The following is a 16,176-nucleotide window of genomic DNA, read 5'->3' on the forward strand; positions in this document are numbered from 1 at the left end:
ATTAGAATTACCATTTTAATGCGAGTTTTACAAGGATATGTGTCGTAGCAAAGGGAGAATGGCCGTTCACGCTATTTAGTGAATTGCTTGGACAGAAATTTTATATTTTATTTGGTTTTCTTACAATTTTATGGGTTGTCTCTACAATACAAATATCAGTTAGTACATTCTACAAAGTCTTGGTTTAGAGCAGTGTAACTAGAAGAGGCTCAGAGACCTTAACTGAAGAGTGTTAGTTTAAATTAAAATATAAAATCAAGAGTGACAAAATTAGTGGTATATTGCAAGGGAAATCTTGTACAAGCCCATAGTATATTTGCTTGCTTTCTATGGACCCACAGTTTAACATGAGAGCCACGAATGGACTCAAGTTGTTTTATCGGCTGCCGTCCAGTGACTGACACTCGTTTGACTGAAACAAACATAAACAAACAAGTCCAAGCCAGGATTCGAACCTGAAACCGCACAACGGTAGATACCTCATCATGGTACTTTTTTCTATAGCCATAAAAAGGTTTATTGCGGAGCTTTTTAGAATTGACGGAAAGATTTTGAAATCTCTATCTTATTATAAGATTGAAATTTTCAGCCATTTTTTTCAGCCAAATTTTCAACATTTTTCAACTCTTAGAACACTGAAAGGCTAGAATTAGTAAACAACAACTTTGTTTAACTTCAACATATGCACAGGAGCAAGGGGGGTGTTTTGTTTGCAAACATATTCATCGATTCTCTTTTGTCAAGTTTACACGCATTTTCAAAAGAGGAAATTTTCAGCTATAATTAACACATATAAAAATGTTTTTTATATTGTTAATTAAACTTATTGATGTTAGTTTTTGGATTAAAAATAAAAAGTAGAAATAGATATACAAGGTATTCATTTGAAAACTTCCCACCACGGAATTATCGAAAACCACTATTTAAAAAAAAAACGCCGAAATACGTCAAAAGGTTTGTCAAGGGGGACATTTTTCTAACCTAAAATTAGTTCACCCCCTTTCACCCATTGCCCCCCAGGGTCATCCCCTTAAAAATTTTAAATGGCAAGGAATATCAAGTAATAGCTTGTTTAAAAGGTCTTTTATTTTGACATTTAATTTTTTTAAATCGGTCGATTCGTTTTCGAGAAAATTAGAAAAATCTTTGTTTATCTTAATTTGTTCAAATAGAAAACAAAAACATGAAAATATCAGTTTTTATTTCAATAAGTGTTCAAAATGTTGCCCGTTTTTGGCCAAACAATGATATAGGCGATGTTTAAATTCCTGACGGACATTTTCAAAAACATGTTGTGGGATATTATGGCAGCTGTCGATGATGCGTTGACGAAGTTCATCCAAACTTTCAGGTTGGGGAGAAAACACAATAGATTTCAAATGATCCCATAGAAAAAAGTCTAACGGCGTTATATCAGGAGATCTAGCAGGCCATTCTATAGGCCCCCTTCGCCCTATCCATTTATCTGGAAACTCGTCGTCTAACCATTGCCGAACGGGAAGGATATAGTGAGGAAGAGCGCCGTCTTGCTGGAAATATATTTTAGTGTCATCAAGTATAGGGTTTTCATCATCATCGATTTGGTTTTCAATGGATTCAGTGATAAGCGGATTGATGGTATTTTCCAACATATCCAAATAGGGTAATTCCAGGATAGATGGCCCAGGTTTTAAAGTGTCATGGTAACATTTCTATATGTTGAATTAGAATCACTGTTCATTTTCTTAACGAATCTTTATTAAGTTTAGAAACATGTATTAATCAATTAAATGCATTAAAAAATAAATCTAATAATTCACAAAAAAAATAAAAATAGTTTACAAAAACCATCTCCCCCACGGTGCTGAGGTGAGATGGCGCAACGAAAAAATAGGTGTTTTGGCCAAAATGTCACTTTGTTTTGCATACAACCACACCACAGTCGTGGCAAAAGTTCAGAAACTTGGAGCAGGAATCGTGAAACCATTTAGAGCAACGCAAGCAATTAACCCAGTTGTCAGATTTTGTGGTTTGGGAATATATTTCGCCACAACCGGTGCAAGCTTAGTCATCGTCGTCCATATCATCTGAAGAGTCATCCAATGTCGATGGCTCTAGATCTTCGTCTGAGGATGAGTCGCTTTTGGCAGCTTTCTCAATTTTCTTTTTGGTCACTTTTGGCTTCTTCAAAATTGGTTTTAATTTACTGGTCTTTATTTCTTTCTGTGTTTTTTTAGACGCTTTGTTCTTTTTTTTTGCCAATTCTTGTCTCTGTAGTTAAAATTTCCGCCAGCTGCTTGCTCCTTTTGCGAACCGAATTAATGTTAGCGGAAACAACTGGAACGGGTGAGATTATATCTAACATTTTTCCAGAGGTACTTTTGACGGGAGTATTTGCATTAGTTTCTGTAACCGATTCATTTTGTTTTTCTGGTACAGAATCATCTTCAGTCTGCCAACTCCAGCAAGGTTGTTGATTATCATCAGATAAAGCTTTGGTAAAACTTTGAGAAATACCATCTGGAATTTTATTTTCACCTGCATCGGGAGCCTCAAGTACGATACTATTTTCAGTCAAATAGGTGTCATCTGGGATAGCAGAAGGATTAAATGGCATAATTTCCGTAGCCTTGAATGTTGAAGTTCCATAATTTACAGTTGCAGACTTGTTCCATCCTTCAGCAAGTAACTTTCCAAATTGTAATCTAGTGAGCTTTCGTCCTGGATTATTTTTAATATATAAACTGCAAGCTAAGTAGTAGTTTAATTTTAACGATCTAAAAAAACATCTATCTAGTGGTTGTAAAAATTGCGTCGTATGACTTGGCAAGCAAAGCAGTATGATGTTGTGTTCAATACAGTATTCTAGCATCTCAACGTTATTGCAGTGTGAAGCATGACCATCAAGCAGTAACAAAACTGTCCCTATCAGCTTTATCGGAACGAACTGATCTTTGAGCCACTGAAAAAATATGTCACTGTTGACATAAGCCGATCTTTCTGACATATAAACCAAGGATCCCGGAGGCATCCCATCCTCGAACTCTTGCTTTTTGTTTTTTCCTTTCATGACGCAGGTTGGGGGAAGAAAAACGCCTTCTGCATTACAACAGGCTATAACCGTAATGGTTTCTCCCTTTTCACTGGAGCTGATACTTGCGATGTTTTTAGATCCTTTCTTAACAATAACATGCCCCGGCCTATTATTGTTGTAAACCCGTCTCATCCATATTGTAGATGTGTCCAGGTTTATTCATAAGATCATTCTCGGTCATAGTATTTTCTAGCAGCTGAAAGTAAGTCCCAACATCTTTTTTGTTCATACCCAAGGATCGATTAATGGAGATCCCTTCTGCTTTTCTCACTGACAGCCTTGAGTTTCTCTACAGAACTAACTGCAGCCACGGATAACCAGCTAATCTCAATTTCTTATTAAAATTATGTTTAATACCCAGCTGTTCGGCCAATCTAAACGCCATACTTCGCACATCAGTTCGAGTAGGAGAAAATCCATTTTTTTGAAGTTTTAGGATATGTGTGGCCAACTTTTTTTCAGCAGGTTCGCCTAACGTGGAGGTGGGTCCAAGAGGACCTTTCTTTATATTGTCTGCCAATTTTCTTCTTCGTAGAGTGGTTGCCGATACCCCAAAATTACGAGCAGCCTCATTAACTCCCATTCTATTTTCATTAACGGCTTGAATGACGTCGGCTAACTGTTGTTCAGTCCAACTAGCCCTGGAACAACTTCCAGTACGCTTGTATTTGGTGGGCATACTGAAAAGAAAAATAAATATTAATGAGCCATCTCACCTCAAAAATAAGTGAACCATCTATCCTCATTGTGAGACTAGAGATGGCGCACCTCAAAAACTAAACACGTTTTTAAATATGCGCTATTTTGAGGTTATATAACAAAACTTAAATGTTTTACTTACTTGACACGATATTGTGAATCAAATTATTGTTAAATTTAAACCTCACTAGCACAAAGAAGGAATTCTGACAAATATTTTTGCACTATACGGATCACGTAAACATTGATATTTAAGTAGACATTTAACCGATAAACATAAACGGTGTGGTGGCATGCCTGATATGAACGGAAGTACCTCAGAGCACAGCCGCTCCCCTTTAACTTTAGCGGCGGCGCTGTAAAACTACTGCGCCATCTCACCTTCTGCGCCATCTATCCTCGAATTACCCAAACGTCTCCATTTAAATTTCCGTTAATAAATAATGGCCCAATCACTTTATTTCCTAAAATGCCTACCCATACATTAATTTTTTGAGGGTACTAGAGGATGCTCTTCTACAAATGCATGAGGATTTTCATTGCTCCAATATCTACAGTTGTGCTTATTAACAAATCCATTTAGATAAAATGTGCATTCATCCCTGAAGCAGATATTCTTTACATGAATAATATTATCATTAATCGCTTCAGTCATTTTTTCACAAAACTTAACTCGCCTATCAAAATCGTCTTGGGTTAACTCTTGCAATATTTTCATTTTGAATGGATGAAATTTATGAAGTTTGGTAACTATGTGAACAGAGCCTAATGAAATACCAGTGGCAGCAACAATTTTGCGTAATGAAGTATTAGGATTTATTCCAAAATGACCCAAAACTTCAACTTGACCGGCTTCATCCAAAATTCGCCGATGATCACGTTTTTTATTTGCAACAGATCCAGTTTCAGTAAACTTAGTAACAAGTTCCAAAACATACCTATGCGTAGTTATCTTCTCCGGATGTCTGGCGTTAAACGTGACGGCAGTTTGCCGAGCACATTGATTTTGGGCACCATAAATTAGAATAGTTTAAATTCTTTCGGTTTGTGTGTAAACCATTTTGGAAGTAAAATCTTCAATTCAACAAATAAATTTTCACTATTCCAAGACTGTCACAAATGTAACTGATGGCAAAATAAATTCTTTATTTTCTTTAGCAACTATAAATAACTAAGCAGGTATAACAATAAATACAGTTCGCCCAGGATATCAGGTTGATTTTAAAAAAAATCAGGTTGTTATTTAGTTTTTTCCACGTCTAATCTTCGGGTTCTTGGTAGTTTCCGTTTTAAATTATAAACGAATTGTAGATTTGGCAAACCCTAACGGGCAACATTTTGAACACTTATTGAAATAAAAACTGATATTTTCATGTTTTTGTTTTCTATCTGAACAAATTAAGATAAACAAAGATTTTTCTAATTTTCTCGAAAACGAATCGACCGATTTAAAAAAATCAAACATCAAAATAAAAGACTTCGAAAGACCTTTTAAACAAGCTATTACTCGATACCCCTTGCCATTTAAAATTTTTAAGGTGATGACCCTGGGGGGGCAGAGGGTGAAAGGGGGTGGAGTAATTTTAGGTTAGAAAGTTGTCCCCCTTGACAAAACTTTTGACGTATTTTGGCGTTTTTTTTTAAACAGTGGTTTTCGATAAATCCGTGGTGGGAAGTTTTCAAATGAACACCCTTGTATGTTATTCTAAAAGAAAAAGTAACTAATTCAAAGCAAAAAAAATATTAACATTCTTATTCCTAAAACCACTTAGGAATAAGAATGTTAATACTAAAAAATTTGAAATGGCAACACCGCAGGCAAAAGCTGATATCGTCTTGCGAAATGTCATCTTGACAAACGGCTTTGTGTTTACATTCGGCATTTGTGAAATTCTGTTTTTTTGCTTTAGTTTTTGGTTGAAAAAAAGACGCATTTGAGTGAACTGTTACGATGGTAAAAACTTGTGCTGTTTGTGCCGCACCATGGGAATAAGGCGATTTAAGCTGATCTTTTCACAAGTAAATACCGATATTGACATAACATCATATCAAGAGCCAACCGTCGTCATAAACGTAGAATAATAAAAACTGTTTTTTGCCATTTCTACATAAGCATTTGACATTATAGCATCAGAGATGTTGCAAGCAAACAAACTGCCCATAGTTCCACGGCAATGCTAATTCTAGCTTTCAATGTTCCAAGTTGTTGCTTATTTCAATTTGCTTATTTATAAAAAAGGTTTGGTAGCAAAAGATAGTTTTAATTGTACTTTTAAAACTTGACTCCTCCTTTAGATAAACAATGAACTGTTACTGCCTTAAACTATTATGTTTTAGGAATTTAAAAAATTTTATGCAAATAAAGTTAAGTAGTATATAAATTTTAGCAATTGGGTTAATTCTAATTGTATCTCAAAAAAAGTATTATTTCTAAAAAATAAATCAATAATATTTGCAGCTTAAAAAAAAAGCTTTGTAAACGATCCGTCTTAACAATGAATCTTTGAATAATCATTATTTACGCCTAAAATTCCTAGCTTTTTAGCCAAAAAGAACAAAATATAATAAATAATTAGCGTAATTAAACTCAGTGGACTAACTTTTCCAATTTATTCCGTTTTAAACTTTCCAGAATTATGAGATGCACTTGGCCGAGCAACCGCACCTAAGCGGCAAGGGCGTCCAAATTTAATGAAAACGGAAATATGTACGCCGTTTATATGGCAAAAGGTAACCGATAATAATTAAGACGAAAGTGCCTGTGGGGACAATATGGTAATATTTTATTATTACTGCAGAAAGTCTATATTTACTTATTTATTAAAAGTATTAGTAAAGGAAATGTAGTAAAGGTATGCAGGTATTAAACATATAGCTTATTTTATTATCGCTTTAACTAAAACTTAGTTTTCCCAGCTTTTCAAATCTAAGTATAATCAGAGCTTTTGTCCTTTTCCCTCTTCGTTGCTTGGTGTTGATGTCCAGCTGTAGAACTTTCTTTCAAGCTTGTTTTTGACTATTGCTTTGAAAATTCATCCTGCAATATCGCAGAATATTTTAATTTGTTTTTTCATTTTTAATTTGTTCTTCACTGATAATTTAGCAGATTTCTCGTTTCCGTCGTGGCTTTGATGGTACCTATTTAGTTTGTTAAACTGAATAGTTGCTTCTAGGATAATTATACAGTCTCTCATTAGCTGTGAATTAACATGGTGTAAATGGATTGCAAATTCTTCGTTTCAGTGTGCCGAGAAGCGAGGCTGTAGACAGGGTTACTAAACGCTTCTTTTATGCTTTAAAATGAAGCTTATTTTATTAAATATTTTTTATTAAGTGTGTGCGATAATTTTTGTAATTTAAGGCTATTTTCTACATGATAAACATATAGGTCTCTGCTGAGAAGGTATCATACATAAACAATTTCTAACAAGTATGTACTTTACAAAAAAATTCTCTGCATAACCTATTTCTAAAAAGAGCATCTTTGCAGTACAACTGATCTTATTTTGGATCCGTATTATTATAATGTTTCCTTTAAAATCCAGCCTATTTTTGGAAAATTTATAACAGATTATTTTAAACTATAATTTAGGCACTTACATTTACTCTTTAAAGCGACAAATTTGGGCATTAGATTTTGTTCATCTTATATGTCTTTACATAAACTGTTTGTGAATTACTTGTACGTGTTTCGATCTTGGTTTTTCTTCAATTTCTTAAAATCTTTTCTTGGAGTTCTATAGTGCTTATATTGCGTTTTTATTTCATCTACTTCTAGTTCAATATCCTTAAGAAAACACTAAACGAGAATTCTACATCAATCAAAAATTTACCAATCACATTAAACCTAGCACTGGCTATAAAGTGACAGCGCAAGTACTGGAATAATTGACGCATATCGGTAATAAACAATTTTATTTCCATGACAAATATCATTGTTTCCTAATTTGAATAGAATTTCGATGCCAAATGTTTAAAACTATAAATAAACAAAATTACATTATCTTTTCTTCAACACTAACCAAATCCGGATTAACCCGAATATCAGGGTGTGGATTTAGCCACCAGTCATCGTGGGAACTCTGTTCATATTAAAAATCAGGGTGATTTTGCCACGGACCCCTGTATTATGCGCTACTCGCCACTCCATTGAAAGAACGTTACGGGGTGTTGCGTCGATCTTTTTTATATAATAGCTTAGAAATTGCCTTTTAATCTAATTAGTCGCGGACAGTGAGTGAAGCCATGGCTGCATCTACCATGTCTGATTAACATATGAATTATGGTTAAGTAACGATTTATTATCTCGGACTTGGTGAATAAGGGCCCGCTTATATCTGATGTGCTGCCGTGAGAATCTATGATTAATTTTATACATTATACCATTATGCTGGATGTAAAAAAGCTGTTTTTTTTTTGGTCCTTATAAAATTTTAAATATAAGAATTTGACCCAGATCCTAAAATTCGATAATATTGTTACGATATTGTAAACACTGAGAGACTACCTGATTTTTCGTTCTATTCCGGAATGACACAAGTGGTACACCGCAAGACGTCTCGAAGGTTAGCGAGAATGTTCTGGAATAGCGTTCTGCCGAGTATATAAGAAGCCGCATCGCCAATAATAGTCAGTTCAGTGGACTAAAATTCGAAATATTGACACGAGATTTAAATCAGATATAAATAGTTGTAAATAAATACATTGATCATAAATATGTCAAGTAGTAGTAAGTGATCGTTTTTCGTAGTGTGTAAATAAATTATTTTACTATTTTTGAATGTTTTAATTCAGTTCTAATGCCTGATGTGAGTGGCCACATCTGGGGTCCTTATTTCAGAAATAAATCTCGGTTCTGCAATTTTTTTTTTTACGTAGGATAGGGGTATTAGCCTATGTAAAAATAATTTAAAAAATTTTTAGCATCTATTTTAACATGAATCATAAAAAAAAATTCTTATCATTCATTAATATTCACCTCTGTTCTCATCAAGCTCCTCATTCATATCACATTGTTCCATCAACTGTTGTACTTGAAGCCCACTCAAAAGCTGCTGCAAAACTGTTGGAAACTGAGAGGTATTACCCTCGGTATTACCTAAAAATAATATTAAAAAGTCTTTAGTATAAAAATGAATAGGTGTGGGCTGTGATTTGGACATCAGTCAACTGGACAAAATAAATAATAGTGGACTAAAATAAATCGGTGTAAAGTGTAAAAATGCTAAACTTATTGGATTTAAAAGTTGCTGGGCTGAAAAGGGAGCTGGAGGACAGGGACTGTGATATAACAGGAAATACAAAAAAGAAAAGAAAGACTTACGAGAGTGGTTTCATAACGCATTATTTAGGGACCGGACAATTTTGTTTTTGCTGGTGCCAACGATATAAGTGAAATATTCCAGGGCTTAAAAAAACAATTCCTGGCAAACGCTTTGAAGCTGGAAGAAAGTTGAAAAAAGGAATTGCTTGAAAACTCTGCGATATTAAGAGAGTACTATGCCATATTCGAAAAAAAAATTTTAGAAAATAATGCTAATTTTAAAAGTGAGCTTGGAGAAAAGCTAAGAGATAATTCTCTCAGATTGAAAGAAAATATTTTAGTGAACAAGAAATAATTAAAGGAAGAAATTCTGAAAACTTTCATTGGAAAAGCTGATTTTAACTTTAATGGAGGAAAGAATTCAAGAATTTGAAAACAAAATTGCAAAGACCAACACTATAAGACCAAGAGGATACAGGAGAAATATTAATAAAAAAGAGTTACTCTTAGGTCAGTGACCGTAGTTGTGGTCGGTAGAGTCATACACATATTTAATGTTACAATTTATTTAAGAAAAAACTAATACAGTTACCATAGTTCGCTGCAGAGTCTTATAGCAGCTTGTAGATGCGGTTGGACGTTGGATAAAATACGAAGTAAAACGAAATGTTGACAAAAAAAAGATGAAGGAAAAGAAGTAGAAAAAACCCTTTGAGAAAAACTGTTAAGAGTTTCTACCATAGTATATTATAAAAAGAAACTTAAAATCAGGAGGGAAAAAATACAATCATCACGCCATTATGATAGTTACTTAAAATATAACATCTTATTTTAAACAATTTACATTAAAATGAATTTCCTTAGTAGTCTGCACCGGTGTTTGACAGCAGTGGCTTTAGTAAAACCATCTTAAGGTCGTCGAGAGCCCCCGACACCTTCTGTGAGGGACGACAATGACAATAAAAAAACTATATGTTATGCAAAAAAAAAGGCTGACAAAAGAACACTTACCTCTGGTATAGTTGCCTAATAAACCCCGCAATTCGGTTATCCCCAGGACTTTAAAGATACACAAGAAGCAACAGAATAAAAGTCCTGTAGAAATGTGATGAGCCGCGAGCCCTCAAAATTCCCAAAATCGGGTTACAAAAATGTCGAGGCACTGAACCATCGCCAACCAGAGTACAGGTGAGTCCTGTCATGCGGCACAAGTATGCTTGACACTTACCCCTGGCATAGCTGCCTAATAAATCCCGGAAGGCGGTTATCCACAGGACTTTAAGAAGCAACAAAATAAAAGTCCTGTGGAAATGTGGTGAGCAGTGAGCCTCAAAAATTGTCGAGGCACTGAACCACCGGCAACCAGAAGAAAAGTGAGTCCTGTCATGCGGTCTAAAAAATGCCAATGTTAAACATTATGAAAGATTCCAGTCATGTCTTACTTACAGAAATGTCAAAATAAAGCCGCATTCACAATGACTCGAGATAAACTGTTGCTAAAACAACGGAATATAACACTGCGATAAATGAAATAGAATACAAGGTAAATTAAGTTGCAGTCAATCAACACCTATACTATAAGGAATATAAACCAATGAAATAATGAAGTTAAATATCTCAATACTGATTTAGAATTAGATAATTCACATAATAACAATATTTAGAATTAAAATAATTAAGTTATATAAGTAGCTTTTCAGCCACATAGGGGACCGTTAAAGCCGGAGTTGCTTAGTTTGCTTAACAAAATTGCATGATTGATGCGGTCAAAAGCTTTATTGAAGTCCATATACACTGCATGTACATGATAACCCTCCTCAAAAGACTGGATAACACAGTCAGTAAAAGTGAGGACATTCAGCTCAGTAGACTGCCCTGATATAAAACCAAATTGTCTGTTATTAATTACAACACCAAGATGACGCACCAAAAAACCATTAACAATTCTCTCAAAAACTTTGGGATAGCACTAAGGATACTTATTGGTCTATAATTCTTGACCTGATTGCTGTCACTAGACTTTAAGATGGGCGTCAGCAAGCATGATTTCCAAAAGTCAGGGAAAACACCTGTCTTTAGGGATAAATTGGATAATATGAACAAAGGTCTTGAGATAATAAAGCTGCAATACTTTAAGAAGATAGGAGGAAACCCATCGGGGCCAGGACCCTTGCAAGCATCCAATGTACTTAGCTCAAAATAAACTTCAGAGATTGTTATGCTTAACTTAGAAATATTTAAATAATTTGTATCTTGATTTACAGATACTGAATCGTTCCAGTTAGGTGGTGCATTTCAGAAAAATACTTAGAGAACAGATTGCCTATATCAATGCCACAAGAGCATTTACTGTTTTGGTAAAATATCTCTTGAGGGACTGCACTGTCGCCTTTCTTATTGTTTACAAATTTCCAAAAATTTCGTAGATTATTCCTAAGAGATTGCTCTGTAAGAAATACATATTCACCATAGCAGTGTTCTTTTAAAATTTTACATCTTGATCGTAGAACCGAAAAAGCACGATAATCGGCATCCAGTTGTGAGTTCAAAAATCTCTTGTGTGCCCTCTTCTTTGCAACTACTCTAACTCTTTCAACTCTAGTGAAAATCAATATGGAAATTTTTTAACGGAATATTTCTTCAAAGGAACAAAGCAGTCAATACATAATTTTATAGAATACATTTAATATATCCTTCAACGCTAAATTCGTTAACAGTGTATCCCAGTAAAACTGCGATAGGAAATCCCAAAATGGTATCCCAGTCGACCGAATGAAAGTCCCTATAGGAACTACAGCCAGTCAGTTCACTTGAATTTCTGTTAATACCACACTCCACACGATAGTACACTGGAGGGTGAGCAATGCAAAATTTGCCATGAAAATTTATTCTATTATTTTTTATCTATCGATAATTTTATTGGCTACACCCCAAATGCCGCAACTTCTTAATTTTTTTAAAAGTATTGAGTGGTTACCGTGTCAAATGTTTTTGTTAGGTCTACAAATATACCTAAAATTGGTTTATTTGCATCCAATGCCTTATACAGTTCCGTTAGCTTAATAATGGCATCATCGGCTCACGTCTTCTTCCGAAACCCATATTGGTTTAAGGATAAGATCTTATTTTTTTTTTAAGTTATTTACTCTTTATTTTAAAATCATTTCAATTATCTTGGATACATTCGAAATAAGGGAAACTGGTCTAAAACTATTTACATCATCCAAAAACCCCGATTTATGAAGTAGTATAATAGTGCCCATTTTTCGAACATCCGGAAAAACACCTGACTATAATAATAAATCAGTTTATTTACAATAAAGAAAAAAATATTACAAAATGATTCATTTCAATTTACCAGTAAATAAACAATAATCACAGAAGTAGTAGTATACTACTTGTACGTGATCACTTATTACACCTATATATAATAATAACAATAATAAAACGTAGATAAAAATAGAGAATAATAATAACAATTTGTTCCCGGACTTAGGTCGTAGCTACAAGTAATTTAGATTTTGACGAGTTCAGTATTAAATGTTTTTTTTTTAGGATTTGGGTCATATTTGTATATGTCTTGTTCAGTGTTTTTTTTTTTTTTTTGTAATAATTCAATTTCCGAGATCTGCAATTTCTTAGTTTAGTTATCCTCTGTATTATTTATTAAATTATTTGATAAATTAATATTTTTGGAGAACAAAGTTGAAGATTTGTGAAATGTAATGCTTACTGTATCACTGACCAATAGTTTTTTTACTTCGGGGTACTAATGCATTCTGATTCTGAGCTCGAGTTGCATAAGAATGAACTAAATTTTCAATAGAGATGTCTCCTTTATGTAGGTTCATTAGCAATTTCTGCACATATAATTGCCGCAAATCAAATATGAAAGTATTAGCAAAAAGTTGATTGGAAGGAAACAGTTTATTTTTATCATATATAATTTTTGTTATCCATTTTTGGACAACTTCAAGAGAACGCATATGACAGTTTCTTATTCCACCCTATCCGCTAAGTCCATAGGTTAAGTGTGATTGTACTAAAGCAAAATATAATGTTTTCAAGTGTTCTAAATCTAAAAATTCTTTAAATAGTTTAAATTAAAATAATAAACTTCTTATTTTATTTGTCTCTTCAAATGCGTGTATATCCCATTTTAAGTGTCTGTCTATTGTTACGCCCATATTTCATTACTTCTGCTTCTGGTACTAAAATGTCTGTGTCTAACTTAAGTGGTCCCATTTTCGGCAAATGGCTTGCATAAGATGTAAATGTTGAGTATTTTGTTTTATATTTAAATACAGTTTGTCTATTTGAAGCCAATTCACAATGTTTGATTAACCTAATTACACATTGCTCTTTAAATTATTTTAGCTGCTCATTATTTGATTGTTGCATACATTTTTTAAAAATATAATTTTTATTATTTATTGCCTTAAATAATAAAAATCATTAAATATAAGAACTAATTAAAACCATTAAATATTAAAACTATTAAATATTTTACAACTCAACATAAGAAGTTTAAAACATATTTTTGATGAAATCCTTTTATTTATAGAAAATTTTGACCTTTCATATTATTGTGATATTTTGGTTTTTACAGAGACTTTTAATATTGAAAATACCAATTGCTATCATATTCCTAGTTACAACCTATTTTACAATGAAGGTAATTATAATATAAACTATGGTGTTGTAGTATACATAAGATCTAATATTGAGATTACTTTTTTAACACATAAATTGCCACTTTCTGGAGCGACTCTCAGCCGATTTGTTTTTTCCATTGACCGTATTACTTTTGGTCTCACTGCGGTTTATAAACTGCCCCTAATTCCAATAAATTCTTTTATTGGTGATTTAGAAAACTTCTTATCAATAAATGCAAGGGAATATTGTGAAATTTTTACTGAGGATATTGACTTAAATTTATTAATTATAAACGATAGGAAAAAAGCAATCGTATATAGGTACATCAATAAATCCTTTTGGGTTATAACAATTTATTGGTATTCCAATTAGGGTGACAAATGAGACCGAAACTTGCATTGACCATTTTTTTGCAAAATTTAAGAGTAACCTATCGGCTAAGTCATTTATCCTAAATACATACATAACAGATCACTTTCCGATCATGCTACAAATTGACTCGCAAGTGAGGCAAATTCAAAACACACAAAAAATACGCATCAAATAATAGTTTGTGACAAATTCCTTAATTTTAGACAATAACATAATATAACATTTTAGAAATTACGTGAACGATCTAATAAAAAAACCAAATTTGAATATTATAGGAACCAAATTTTGCAAGATAGTAAAAATATTTAAAAAATCTATCAAATCATAAAGGATGCGACAAACACAAAAACAGACAGGAAGATGGAAGCAAGCATAGTGAACGCCAATGGTAAGAAAATTACATCAAATAATGACATAGCCAACTATTGCAATAATTTCTTAATAAATATTGGAAATAAAATGAAAAATAAATAAAGCCACCGAAGAAAGACATTGTTATTACCGACATCCTAGAACCATCGAATAATTCAATATATTTAACACCGGTAAACACAGATGAAATAATTAATCATATTTCGACATTAAAAAGTAGTGGTATCAGTACAGCACATGCTATATATAAAGTAACATCAGAAGTCCCTAAAAACCTAAACAACGGTAAAAAATGCATAGCGGTTTTTATTGATCTTGGTAAGGCCTTTGATACTGTTTCTCACAATATACTTTTAGATATGTTAGAGCATTATGGGGTTAGAGGTCTAGCAGAAAAGGTACTCCAAAGTTACTTTGAAGAGATAGAACAATTCGTCAAACTAAATGGTACCCTCAGCGATCCAGAGATAATAAACATAGGTGTGCCACAAGCTACAATACTGGGACCAATTCTATTTGTTATATTGTATACATAAACTTTTTGCTTAAACTGAAAATGTCTGGTCAAATAGTCAGCTTTGCAGGTGACATGACGTTAATATTTAAAGGCAATACATGGGAAGAAGTAAAAAATACTTTGCGCGCGGGTTTTGGGCAGGTAAGAGATTGGTTATGTACCCAGAAACTCACGATTAACATGGGAAAAACAAATTATATAGCTTTTTTCTTATGTAATAAGAGCAGACCACTTTTTACTAGTATCACTGTTAACACTACAAAAAACGAAGTAATCACAGAAACAAACAAAACAAAATATCTTGGAATTATAATTGACCAATACTTAAAATAGAGTGATCATATTTATTATCTTTGTGGTAAATTCCGAAACCTGATACAAAAATTTTACGTTCTTCGAGAAATACTGGGCAACAAATTGTGTTTGCTTGTTTATAAATAGTATTTATAAACAAGCAAACTTTAGTGGAGTCTCTCCTTTCTTATTGCATAATAGTATGGGGTGGTACTTAGAAGTCTACTCTTTAACCGTTAAAAGTTGTCCAAAATTGCATTCTTAAAGTAATTTATAAGAAAAATAGACTTTACTCAATTGAACTACCGTACAACTCTAATATTAGCGATATAAATCATCTTTATATAGAAAAAGTATGTTCTTTTGTACATAGTACTGATATAAAAAAAACAAATCACGCATTCCCAAGGTACCAGGAGTAATATGCATAACAATTTTACTTTGCCACAGAATCTTCTAAAATTATTCATTTAAAGAACTTTAAGAAAGAGCTGAAATCCAAACATAGTAAAGATAAACAAATTTCTTTAATAGTATATTTTTATATAGGCATACACAAGTATTAACTTTACTTAGGTGCTTATTTTGTACTTTAATAAGAATTTATGTAACGAAATTTTTGGATTATAAATAAAATGAAATGAAAATGAAATTACTTCTAATATAAACTAATTTTGCTTGATAGTAAACTTTGTGTGCTACTTGAGATCTTCTAATTAAATTTAACTAATTGATTTCAATGGTTGGCTATATTTGATCTTGATCATACCAAATGTAGTCAAATAACTCTTGCACCTAAACTCGCATATTTAATGAGTACCAATTGATGTCCTGAATACCTAAAATCGCACAAAACACCCATTTAGCATTAATACCACCAGAGAGGGAAAAAGCACTCGAGCTGTCAGAAATCATGGAAAATACAAAGCT

The 16,176-nt window shown here is 33.0% G+C and overlaps 1 protein-coding gene and 1 long non-coding RNA gene across 3 annotated transcripts in view; both read left to right on the forward strand.

Moving 5' to 3' along the window:
- Positions 1–16,176, forward strand: part of LOC126738315 (LIM domain only protein 3-like) — a 175,198-nt gene that overhangs the window by 9,090 nt on the left and 149,932 nt on the right. The window lies entirely within an intron of this gene.
- On the forward strand, positions 291–8,547 carry LOC126738316 (uncharacterized). Of its 2 annotated transcripts, XR_007661297.1 has the most exons (3): positions 291–471; positions 6,405–6,624; positions 7,551–8,547. It is a non-coding gene; the product is annotated as an uncharacterized LOC126738316 (long non-coding RNA). The 2 variants fall into 2 exon arrangements; XR_007661296.1 differs by having other exon boundaries at positions 6,405–8,547.

Source organism: Anthonomus grandis, chromosome 7 (genome assembly GCF_022605725.1).
Source record: "Anthonomus grandis grandis chromosome 7, icAntGran1.3, whole genome shotgun sequence".
Taxonomy (NCBI): Eukaryota; Metazoa; Arthropoda; class Insecta; order Coleoptera; family Curculionidae; genus Anthonomus; species Anthonomus grandis.